Below are 13481 nucleotides of genomic sequence, written 5' to 3' on the forward strand. Positions count from 1 at the left end.
TAAAAATAAATGGTTGTAAATAAGAAATCAACGTTATACCCATAGCTAAGCACACAAAGAGGAATAATATAACTCACAAGATGACTTTTATTTTAAAAAGCCTCTCAGTCTTGACTCTGTTTGAAGAAGCTCCACCCTTTCTTTTTGCAAGGTTTAGATATAAAAACATGAGCATATATGTTTATCAAAATGTATCTGCCACCTTCGTGTATAGGACGTACTGTTTAACCTACACGGAGCATTTAGCACAGTCTCATGAATAATGGGCAGGTAAACAGCTTGGCTTGTATGCGGAGGCAAATGGTTTCTACCATCTTGCAGCATCCTGCTCACAAATGGGCTTTCTTCCTAGATGGCTGTCATTAAAAATGCATGTCTTCCAGTTGAGGAATTGTAAATCCCAGGGTGCTTGTTAATCCTTAAAGATGTAAAACATTGATCTAAAATCCATTTCTAGACAAATGGGGACCATCCCTTCAATGATGGGTTTGGGTTTCCTGGGGTCCAAATTGAGCTTATGAAAAGTGAGGGAAGGGGTGGGACATACAGATCAGCGGCCAATATTAGTATACAATAGCAATAACTTGTTTATAATGTGTTAAGTGATTTACATGGATTATTATCTCATTTAAGCCTGATGACCTAGGGGTACTTTTTTAACTGAGTGGGTACTTTCATTATCCTCTGTGTTCTACTGATCAGGAAACTGAAGCTTGGAGGATTTAAAATAATTTGTCGAGGACTTTACTGTCTACTAAAGCTATTGAAATCAGTTGTGATCCAGGCATTCTCTCTCCAGAGCCAACCAGCTTGACTAAAACCTCATACTATCCCTTAAAGAGAAAACATTTCTCCAAAGGAATAATAACCTACTCAAGAACCAAGCTAAAGTTGGATCAAGAGATACAGAAAGCAGGAGGTTCAAAATTGAGGGCAGGGGCAGAACTTAGCGTGGTTCCCTGAGGTACAGCAGTTCCTCTCATTTCTGGATATTTCCAGAGTCTTGGCACTGCCTGGGTGGGGAAGACCTGGGCAGGATACAACAATGTGTGTCCTTGAGACGTCTGAGGGTGAATCTGGGAGAGACAATGATTTGTAGAGATGAGAGGGTGGAGATCTAAGGAGCTCACTGCTGTCTTCTTCACATTTTGTTCTAGGATCAAGCCTAGAGATCAAGAGTCACGTTCCCTGAAAACAGAAGCCACTGTTTGAGGTTCACAGCACACACATAGCAGACTGAGCAGGAGCAGAAATAAATACTTCACGCGATTCAGGCAGGCAGAGGTTGGTGCACAGAGCATGGCATGGGCATTGCTAAGGTCCGCTCAGAGGCCAGCAGGCAAGTCCATATGATGAGCAGCCCCTGAGCAGCCCTGCTGCAGGGACAAGCACGGGCCTTGGAGTCTGAAGCCGTGGTTCCAGGCTGGTACTGTCACTTACTGTGTGACTTTGGGCAATTCATTTAAATTATTTGATCTTTAATGTACTTCAGCTGAAAAATGGCAGTAAGAACTACTAAATAGGACTGTTGGGATATCAAAGAAACAACACAGGTAAAACGCTGAAGCTATAACACTAGTGAGCACCTTGTACGTGCTGGACATTAGGAATAGAAAACGAGAATCCAATCCTTACTCTTAAGGAGTTCACAAGCTAATGATATGCATTATATGTTGCTTATCTTTAGTATTGTGAGTGCCCCCTTCTTTCTAATTTTCCCTCTCACCCCTCCATTTGGGTATTGTCTTAGCTTGGGTTTCCTCAAAAGCAGACCCTGAGACAAGGATTTGAGTGAAAAGGGTTTATTTGGAGGTGCAAGGAAACACAGGTAAAGTGTGGAAAGTGACATATGAGAGGAAAGCTCACCAATGTAGAGTGTGCTATTAGGTCAGTTACTACCGTGGGCCAGCCTGGAAAATACTGCACAACACAAGGCTCAGAGATTTCCCACCTAAGGAATCGGGGAATTACAGAATTTTTACACCAAACTTTCATCAGTTATTGGTTAAAGATTTCTTTTACTGGCTGTTAATTTCTTGGCCCGTCTGACCTGCCAGGGGTACAGGCAGAGTGTCTTGCAGCAACTTTAGAAAAAGGCCTTGGGCAAAAAAAAAAACGGAGATCCTCGCAGCTGGAAGATGGCTGGGGCACAGTGAGGTCATAAGAGCCAAATGGGCAGTGCACTGACAGCATCTGCAAAAGTTGGTCCATTGTCTCCCAAGGTGCCTGGGTGGCTCACTCTCTCCCTGGCACCCAAGGCAAGACAAGGGAGAAGGAGCTTACAACACTTAGCACTGTAGAAGGAGGGGTAAGGAGGCTAAAGGTATGCTAACACTTTCCAATGGCATCATTGACCCATGAACTAGTGTGCTTCTTTAGAAGACTGTCAGAGCCATGTAGGTCACTAGAACCATTGCTTCACTCAACTTTCTGTGATGATGAAAACATTCCATATATCGGCACTGTCCAATACAGTAACCACTAGTCATACGTGGCTATTGAGCACCTGAATTGTGGCGGGTATGACTAAGAAATTGCACTTTTACTTTTATTTAATTTTAATTAATTTAAATAACCACATGTAGCTAGTGGCTACTCTATTAGACAACATAACTGTAGAGTAGTTACATTATATTTTATTATTCATAAAAAAATTTCAGAAATCATCCTAATAATTTTCTTCACTAGGCATAGAGGTAAATCAAATACGTTATATGGCTGAGTGTTAAAATCAATATTAAGTTGGAGCTGAGTCACAACTAAATATCGCCATCCTAACAGAAACTTTTGGGACATGGGAATAAATGTGAAGTCTTATCAATATATGTTCTAAAAATGTATTATAAAAAGTCTAGTGGTCATATTTCTAATGTTTGATAGAATAGTACAGAAACAATAGCATATCAGCAGCTCTACTGCATATTAATGATTCTAAATGAATGATGACTGGACTGGAGTTTGATGGAGAAGCAAGATATTTTGGGATACATGATTTTTCTTTATAATTTTTTCTCCATGTCTCATTAATTATAATGTGTCTTATTTACATTTCTATAAACATTTATGGACTCAAATTTGATATAGCACACTGTACAAAGTTAACTAGCTATAGTCTCTTAAAAGTCAGATTAATTATCATCTATTTTCCCCTTTATTTAACTATTTGAAAGTTTTTAATAATAGTTTTTGTACATAATGAACAGCTTCCAGAATCATCATTTTTATTGTTGTGCTTTATTCTGACAGCTTGTTCAACTTTCATATGTGTGTTTGCAATGTGAATCAGCTCATGTGCCACTGGAATCAGGGAATGAGGTTATCTTGGAGGTCACATTGGTTCATGTGTGATTTTTCCCAGCACATAATGTTCCATACCACTGCGTAACAGCACCTGAATGCAAAACACACTAGGACAGCTGACTATCTTGGGCTGGTTGCACCGTGACAGTTCATTTACGGTCTTTCTCTTGACTCTGTCTGGCTGCACTCTCTCTAGGAAGAGCTGATGGCGTGGTTCTTCTCCCTTATCTTAGTGCACTTAGCCTTGTCTCTACAACCCAGCAGCCCCAGCCCTTCCCACCAGCTAGCTTTAATGGTTCTTCTTCTTCTTCTTCTTCTTCTTCTTCTTCTTCTTCTTCTTCTTCTTCTTCTTCTTCTTCTTCTTCTTCTTCTTCTTCTCCTCCTCCTCCTCCTCCTCCTCCTCCTCCTCCTCCTCCTCCTCCTCCTCCTCCTCCTCATTCTTTAATGCAAGTGTTTTTCTAATGCAAGGTCCTATTTATTTAGTGTTTGTTTTAATTTACTAGTCATGTACTAGTTTTTTAAACTGTGCTGTATTTTTAGTAGGAATATTATGGTTTTAGTTAGCATACCATTATAAACTTTTGTGTGTTTTGAGTGGAAATTGCATATGTTTTGCGTTGCTTAATCCTGATAATATTCTTTTTAGTGTGTAATTTTTTTTTTTACATTTGAGTTGGATTTTCCTTTTTCAGGAATACACATGTTGCATTAAGGCAAAAACACCTATACAATGATCCTTCAATTGAATGAGAGAATGGCAGCAATCACAACAGCAAAAACTCATAAAGGTTTTTGCTGGTGTGGTTGCTGCTATTATTATAAATTGTATCTAGAATGATTATCTATGTTTGACAGTGAATATATACGAATGAACAACATTTCAAGCAATGTGCTTTGTTGTTTTGTTTATATTACTGATTTTGCTAAACCAATTATATATGATAATGACAACTTCCTGACAATCACTGGTCACATACAAGTCTTGGGATTCCAGAAATGACAGTGGAGGTGGTTACTTGCTTTCTTAAAGACCTAGACCAAAGGCAAAGGACAGTGTAGATTTTCCCTGGACACCTAGACCAAAGATGAAGTTCCACGTCTCTGTTAGAAAGAAGAAATGTGCATTGACCTATATAAGTCATCTACATAGTTTCTTTGAGATTTTGGTATATATGCTCTTTAGGTCCTAAAAGCCTGAAGAATATAGCACACTTCTTCCTAGCCCCATCTGGTAGGCCTCTTTTTTGACCCAATATAATGCCCTTCTTAGGATATATGTAGGAAAGGGAACCATGAATGGCACGTCCATATTCTAGAGTGAGAGTGCTTCTCTCCTACTAAAATAAGTCTGCTGCCATGTGGTACTTAGGGAGAAGTTGTTCCTTTGTGTGTTTGTAGGAAGGAATATAAAGTTCAATACCCACCTCAATTTAGTGCCCCTAAAGTATTTGTTTTTCAAAGAAAGCTATAATAAATAACATCTCTTAAAATACATGTGCATTAGTTTGAGTTATACACTTTTAAGTGCCTGCCATCTAATTTGGGGTTTCTTACTACCCTTAACTCAGTACTGCCCAATGACAAACAAGAGAGGCTGACACAATCACAGATTGATGCAAAATGTTTTCCAGGTTGGCATCTACTGCCCCAGGTGCCTCCCAGTGATCAGGTATTTGAAGACAGTGCTCTGTGTTACTGCATTGTGGGGAAGGCAGGCTCTGGTACCACACTATGTAAGTTCAAAGCTAGGTTATATTATTTCCTTGCTGTGCGACTTTGTTAAATTACTTAGTACTTTTGTCTCAGTTTTCTCATTTTCAAAAGTAGGGATAAAATAATTCCAATTATATGGGGTTACTGGAAAGATTAAATATAACATTGGTAAAGTAATTAGCATAGTGCCTGGCATATAATAAGTGCTTGATGCATATTAACCTTCATGATGATGTCTTCCGAATGCTTTGTCCCACAAAATATAAGGGAAATCATGACTGTAAAATAGTCAACATTATAAGGAGGCTCCCACCTGAGAAAGCATCAAGTGCTGTCACCATGACTACAGTCAGAATTGAGGTAATCTGTCACACTGAACCAGAACTGGTTGGCAGCTTCTTCTCTGAAGCACAGTGTCTGACCCTATGGACAAGGGGATGTAACACATTACTGCGTGAGAATTCCTGTTAAAGGGAACATGGGAAATAATGCAATTCATACAATAGGTTAATGTCTAGTATTCAATTGGATATTGCTAGTGACTTTTGGTCTATCTCATGAATAAGACTTGTTATATTTTTTCCCATAATCTGTCTATTTTCTGTATACATTTACTCAGTGCGCCATCAAAGGACATGATGTGTATGATCACATGTTAAGAAGCCACGAGAAGGGTATAGTCAAGAGTACAGGCTCTGGCTTCAGAATTTCTGGCCCCTCCATGAACCAGCTGTGTGACTTTGGCAGCTTGCCAAACACTCTGGGTCTTGGTTTTCTCATCTGTACAATGGAAATAATAACGATACCTACTGCATAGGTTTTTTATAAGGACTATATAACTTAATCAATATAAAATATTTATATAGTGTTTTATGTGTAATAAGTATTCAACAAAAGATAGATATCAATTATTTTAAATTTGCATTTATTTTTCATCATTTAAAAATAATCCACTATTTTACAGGAAAGTAAAATCACAATATCCACAGACTCTGCTATAAGTGTTTGAAAATTAATGGAAATGGCAATAAAGGAGAGGAAAAACAACTATTTCCATTTTTCCATTTAGTTGGAGGAAGTTCATTGGGGAAGAATCTCTATAGCTCTTAAGGAGAAAAGGCATACAACTTGGTGGCCCTGGCAGAGACAAAGTGGGGCGGCAGCGGGGAGGGGGATAGAGAGAGAGAGAGAGAAAATGCACAGGTAAGGTGGGAAATGATGAATGAAATAAGAGGTGAGTAGGTTTACTTTTGTGGAAAAAAAGAATAAATAATGGGGGAAGAAAAATAATAAAATAGATGATTGTGGGCTATCAGACGAATACCTTTAAAACTATTATTTATGATAATACTAGCTACTATAATACCAAAATGCTGAACTATCAGTGGCTTAACACAAAAGAAGTATTTCCTGTTCATGTCACAGCCCAGTGAAGCGGTTCCTGGTTGGGCAGCTCTCTTCTAATGATGTTCTGGCATACAAGCCCCTCCCATGTCTATCTTCAACACATAGATCCCATGGGCCATCTTGTGGGGACTTCTGTTCCAAACAACTAGAAGAGGAAACCTTGTGGAATGTTGGAGGTGGAAGGTTTTTATGGCCAAGCCTGGAAGTGGTGCCTATTTTGGCCCACATTTCAGTAGCCAAAATTCAGTCTATGGCCATACCTACATTTAATCATATTCTTAAGAGAAAGAACATGGGTTTTGAAGTTCATCACAGCCTCTGCTTCAGACACTTTTATGAAAAATGACTATGTCCCCATTCTTGATACAAACCAATACAAATTCGTAATCTAAATGGGAATAGAAGAAAACTGAATTGTACCTGGAGATTGAGGGACAAATGAACTGAATCTATCTCAATACTACAAAATAATAATTTATGGATTAATTTTTATGCAAATCAAAATCATCTCCAGAAAGTTTTTCCGTGATTACTTTAGAAGAACGACAGCTAGGACTGAGTTCTTAATCTGTTTGAGGCACTGTGCTTAGAGCTTTGTACATATTACCCAATTGATTTACCTTTACTATACTGCTGTGAAGTAGAAATTATTTCTATTTTATAGGTTAAGAAACTGAATCCCAAGAAAGGTCCTCACTTTCCCAAGATCATAAAGACAGTAAGTGATGGGATAGAGATTCAAACACAGGGTTTTACTACCAAAGCTATCAGACTTTTCTGCCTCCATAACTTCTGATCACTTCGCAATTCAGAATTCCTTACATATACTCATTTGATACTCCAATAAGCCTCTCTACAAATTTTGGTGTATATGTTGATTTATAAGCTGTGTCAGTTAGCCATTGTGTGTAACTAACAACCCCCCAATACAGGGTCTTACAATAAGAATACAAGAATAACTTGCTATTTCTCACTATCATGGAGGTTGACTGTGTGATTCTTCTGTTCCACTGGGTATTAGATGGAGTCACTCAGGAAGCTGCACCACCAGTGATGGGGCTGGCGAGAAGGTCCAATAAGGCCTCTCTCACAACCCCGGGGCCCTGGCGCTGTCAGCTGTGGTACTTTAGTTCTCCTTCATGTGGTTTTTACACTCCATGGCATTTCCTCCTCCAGGACCTGTCCACACGGCCTCTTTCCTCTTTCTAGAGGGATAGACTGGACTTCCTTTACAGCAGGGGATCTGTTTTTGAAAAGGAAGGAAGCAGAGTTGCCCCCTCATTTGAAGGGCTAGCCTGAAACCAGCTCAGCATTACTTCTACCATGTTCTATTGGTCAAAGGAACCATGAAGCCAGCCCAGAATAAAGGAGCGAGGGAAAAGACTTCACACCATCTTTAATCCACCACACAGCATTCTTTGTGCAAGTGTCTGAAACTATCATCCCAACTCAACTCCTAACGGCAAGATCTGGGTCTTCTTTGTTTTACAATGGTTGTTCGTACCTAAGACTAAGCTCTGCATATACTCCGTCTCAAAAAAGGCAATTGTGTGACCTGGAAAAACCATAACCTATACAATCTATGTAGGAGAAAAGGCAACCTGGAACATTCACAAAGGAACGCAGGCCCTCAGGGCATCTTAGACTCCCTACCTGTGAAAGTCCGTAAGTAATTCTTTGCAACCATTTTCTGACTAGAGAAACCGGCAACGTACTGACATACAAGTTCTCTGCTTCAGTGCTCACCCAATTTCAAATGCCCAACCACCTGTCTGAGCTGAAATATGGAGCCTTTCTGCTGATGCAAGTCTGACAGTCATGATGAATGATACATTTGGAATTTAGGGCAAATGAAGATTTAACATTGTCAGGCAAATTAGCAGTCATAAGAAAAGATTCTGCTAAAATAAGATCTCTGTCCATTTTCATTGCCTTTCTCTTAGAAAATAAATAGAATTGCCTATGCATGCATAAAAAGTATGTTGGTTCTCACAGTACCTATTTGGAAGCATAGGTGGTTATAGGTCTCACCTTAGGCACACCATGGGGCATACTACATACGTGTTCATTACTTTATAAGGGATATTTGCTAGGTAAGGTCCACGCACACCTTACACACACACACACACACACACACACCTGTAGAAGCCAATAAATAAGATGAAAAATAAGAGAAGATAAAATTATGCAAGCATAACAGAATGCTTGAATAGAAATTAGCTATTAGGAGATCTTATCAGTAAAATACAGGGATGGATGGCTCTAGGGAACGTGAAATAGCTCAGTTAAATTTACTCTGCCTTTCTTCGCATTGGATATCCTGAAACAGACTCTCATGTAAGGTTTGCCATACTAAAAGTAATACCTTTTTCTTCCATCCAGGCTTCTTTCTTTGCCAAGATCCCTGTAAGTAGACAATGACAAAAAATGATGAGTGTTACATCCAAAAGCAAAGGCCTGGGGCATGTTGTTAGGAAGATAAAGACTGCTAATTTGGGAGTTCTCTGTTCCTTTATTACCTGAGAAAAGATGCAGTAGTAATTGATATGTGGTTCTTGGCAGATGTTGACAAGGGAAAAACATGTAACTAAGCCCCTTGGAATTTTTGCAAAGGATGATTATGATGCTTGTCTCCAGGTCCCATAATCTCAAGAGCACAATCAAATTTCCCCCCTTATCCAAGTGCCAAGCAGACATCAATGCAGATGTTATGGGACTGTATCAGCATCTGGCCAAAGAAGAGAATTCTTTCATCTCACTCACATAAAGGGCATGCACAACAGAGGTCATTGAATGTGGACTCTGTGCTTTGATATATTCCATTGCTAATCTCTCTTGAAATAGATTGACTGCTATGGAGAAAGAATTCACCATTTTTTTTTTCCTTTTTAACTGTCAGAGTTTGCATGTGGGCATGTACCACAACATTAAAAATTTATTATTTTGCTCCAATATTGTATCCATGTTTTATTTGAAAAATAGTAGGATGGTAGGAATATTACCAAATATGCAATTAGAATAGCACTGCATAAAAATAAGAATTAGATTTATAAAGAAAATATTTTCTCCATATTTGCCAAACATCCAGATGAAAAGTTGAAAGATTGTCAGTTGTACAGATGTTCTAAATAGCCAGATGTTATGTAGGGAAGATATTTGGCAACAAATGAAACTTTCTTTTTTCATCCATATGGTTCATTCCAGTTTCATTTTTGTATAAAATTGTAGAATAATGGAAATTACAAGCATATTTTGTTTTTTAAAATAAAGTAGAGCAAAATGTAAGAATACTGTTTTTATGTTTCTTTTCTGTACATCTGCAGTAGTAAACTGAAAATTCCTAGGGTGTTACATGAAAGAGAACTGTTCATGATAAATATATCGCACTGATCTGATTTTAGTACAGCTTGAATTCTTTTTTCACTTTATATTACGCCATACTTTAATAGTATGGCTAAATAGTAATTTGAGATTTATTTGTTTTTCCCTTATATTTTCCAGTCCCATTCCCCCCATATTCACTCCCGCAGCAGGCTCTGTGGATCATTAGCAAAGAGAAGGTGCATGCAGAGTGAACAGCACTAATAGCCCTAAGGCTGCCTAAATTTGCTTTTCAGCTTCAAAGAAAGGATTCCAGCTAATATACAGAAAATAAAGACATGCACTCTTTTTTGCTCACCCGATTGTAGACTGATACACACCCTGAAATTACACTGCACTTAGAGATTATGCTATCATGAATATACCAGTCAGTTTAGGTGTACTTTAAAAACAATCAAGTGCAAAATCTTGCAACAACAAAGGGCTAGTTCTCTCTCACATTATACATCTGCCGTGGGTCCTCTTTACTGGATATCCACGCTGAAGGAGAAGCCCTTATCTGGAATACCTGCTTTCTTATGGCAAAGGGGAAAAGAGCAATGGTGCACCACACAATGGTTCTCAAAGCACCGGCTTGAAAGTGGCCTATGTCACTTCTACTAATATATTATTGGACAAAATGAGTCATATGGCCAAGGTTGATATGTTTGGGGAAGAAATATAACCTTGTCACTGAGAGGGGCTCCACTGGGAGGGACCCAGCAGGGTGGGGCAGTGAATAGTTTCACCTCAGTACAACTCACCACAATTATCATTTTAAGGATGCAGTACAGTATGTGCTTAACTGTGGAGATCACTGGGTGAGATGTGTCAAAGTAGTAATTCATTTAGGGTATTTTTCCTTTGAGAAATTATGAAATATGAGAGGAAACACTAATTCAGACAGATGGAAAACAGAGTGAGAACAGTAAAGCAGTTTTGGATGTTTCTATGTAGGTATGCAGTATTGTGCTTGTAAGTCATGAAAGAGAATGAAAGTAAATTTATGTTCAGAGTGGAGAACCAAGAATTGATCTCCATCTAGTCAAACTGGGAAAAGTTTGTGAAGAAAGACTGTGGTTTAGAAGCTATTTAAGTGGGGAAGGGGTAACAAATAATGATGACTTAGTATGTGTGTCATTTTACAATTTATAACTGTTATTTTATTTAATACTTTTAGTAACCACCTACGGAAGATGTCATCACTTCCATTTAGCGATGAGGACACTGAGGCTCAGATTAAAGGATTCTCCTATATTTTTAAAATAAGTGTCAGAACCAGGATTTAAGCCATCTGCTCTAGTTCTATACATTGTTTGCTTTACATGCTGAAAAGGGGAAGTGAAGAAAAGCACAATGTGTGCCTTGGAAGAGGCTCCAAAATGGGGAAACAGGCTGGAAGCAATTAGCCTGAGCACACTGTAGAAGTCTGCTGCCGAGGGGGGTCTTCCATGAGAGAAAAAGAAGGAAGTGAAGTCATCTGGCATATACCACCTTTAGTATAATTTGAAGCCCCTAACTGGTGATATGGGAAGAAGTACAAAGATTTACTCAAGAAATATTTGCCGATGACCTACAAGCTATATAAGAGGAGATGTCTTGCTGCTACAGACTGTGGCTACGAAAGAACTTACTTGGGCCTAAAAGTTAGATGTAAACCATCTTAACTCTTTACTCTTATTTTCTAACTCCCACACTCAATTCCTTAAGGCTAGGAGGATATTAGGTGGAAAGTGGGTTCTTGGTTCTCTTCGAAGAAGGATTTCATGGTTCACATCATTGGTGGAAAGAGGAAGAGTACTACCGTATTTTCCCAAAAATAAGACCTTGCTGGACAATCAGCTCTAATGCGTCTTTTGGAGCAAAAATTAATATAGACCCTTATAGTAAAATAAGACCGGGTCCAATATAATATAATGTAATGTAATGTAATATAATGTAATGTAATTGTTGTGTGAGGCGGCCTGCGGGGTCTCTGCTCCCGCTCCCCACGTGAGAATGCAGGATGTGGCTAGGCCAAAAAGGAACACCCACGGAGCCATATGTAGGGAAGTCATACCACTATAGTCTCACTGGAGGCTGGAGTCACCCGACGTGCGACCTGCTGTCTGCTTTTCTGCCAACCGACCGACTCCCACTTGCTAACTGCAATCTGCACTTGCTAGCTCCACCACCATCTGCTGCCAGCATAGCCACAGCAGTTATATTAGTGGCCAATGGCTCACTGGTTACAGCTGACGGCCAACCAGCCACAGCTGATGGCCATCCAATCACAGTTGATGGCCATTTACTACCTGAGCCAGCACCTTTCCACGTGAGGCCAAGAGCCTGGAAACTGCACTCCTGGCTCTGTTCCCACAGTAATAATAATATAATATAATATAATATAATATAATATAATATAATATAATATAATATAATATAATGTAATACCAGGTATTATATTAATTTTTGCTCCAAAAGATGTATTAGAGCTGCTTGTCCGGCTAGGTCTTATTTTCGGGGAAACATGGTAGATATAATTACATCCCAATTCCTAAAAGGAATATTTAGGATCTAATATTTACAAATTATTTGATTTCTAAATATTTTTTTTAAAGCTATTCACTTTATTTTACTATTTTATTTTATTATTATTATGTTTAAGGAGGGCACAGCTCATGTGGCCCATGCAGGGGATCAAATGGGCAACCTTAGTGCTACCAGCACTATGTTCTAACCAATTGAGTTAACCGGCCACCCCTCTAAATATTCTTTATTGCTTTGTCATAAAAAAAAATCATAGCATGATGATTTAGACATGAGAAGTTTTCTTTTGGGTTCTTTGCAACTCCAAATGATTAGATTAGATTGACCTCTGATCTTGAAAAGTCTTTCCAAAATGACATTGCTCGTGCTCTACTACACAAGTATAAAATTATTGGATTAGATAGAATTCCAAAACGTACGTGGCCTGGAAGCTCACATTACAAATGTATTGAGAAAGAACAAGTAAGGGTAGAAAAGTCATTATATCTTCCATACCCCAGTCATATGCTCTGACAATGAAAGCGATTACCAAGGAGAAATTATGCAATCATTTGAATTGATGCTGTCCTTGCCAACCTCCTCTCTGGCAGTAGCTGAGAATAAGGGGGTAGAACTGACATTTCTGTAAATCAGAGAATCTCTGTAAATTGTGGCATAGGTTTAGCAAGTGTTGGGGCTTTAGTATTTGTACTCCACCATAGTTTAGAATTGCAATTTTCTATTATACGTACTTTCTGCTACCAAAATCACGTGAGTCCATTTGAGGCATGTGCATAGGTATATTTTAAGGCAATCTATTTCCCGACATAAGTAAGTGTTTTGTACTTTAATTATAACTCATCAAGAAAGACCATCTATTTACCTGTCTGTTGATCAAAATTTCTAAATTTTGGAGGGAGGAAAAATGTGAATGCCAGCTGTACTTAAAAGAAATAACAATAATTTACTTGTGCAAGAAAATTATAGCATACACATAATAAGCTATGGAAGATAATGCTCTAGCAAACCAATTGGATATATCAGTTATATGATTATTCTAAAACCTACATTTCTAACCACTCATAGTAAAACAAACAAACCAAAAATAAAAAACAAAAAAAAATCCCACTACCTCAATCTTTGCAGAAAAAGAAAAAAGGTATAAATAGCAAAAAAACAAAAACAAAACAAAA

At 38.4% G+C, this 13481-nt stretch overlaps 1 long non-coding RNA gene across 1 annotated transcript in view; it reads right to left on the reverse strand.

Annotated features, from left to right (window-relative positions):
- Positions 1-8665: 8665 nt before the first annotated feature.
- Positions 8666-13481, reverse strand: part of LOC141567711 (uncharacterized) — an 80375-nt gene continuing 75559 nt past the window's right edge. The window contains exon 4 of the long non-coding RNA XR_012490541.2: positions 8666-8824. This is a non-coding gene — a long non-coding RNA (uncharacterized LOC141567711). The remainder of the gene's footprint in view (positions 8825-13481) is intronic.

Source organism: Rhinolophus sinicus, chromosome 17 (assembly GCF_057876585.1).
Source record: "Rhinolophus sinicus isolate RSI-liver-muscle chromosome 17, RSI-T2T, whole genome shotgun sequence".
Classification (NCBI taxonomy): Eukaryota; Metazoa; Chordata; class Mammalia; order Chiroptera; family Rhinolophidae; genus Rhinolophus; species Rhinolophus sinicus.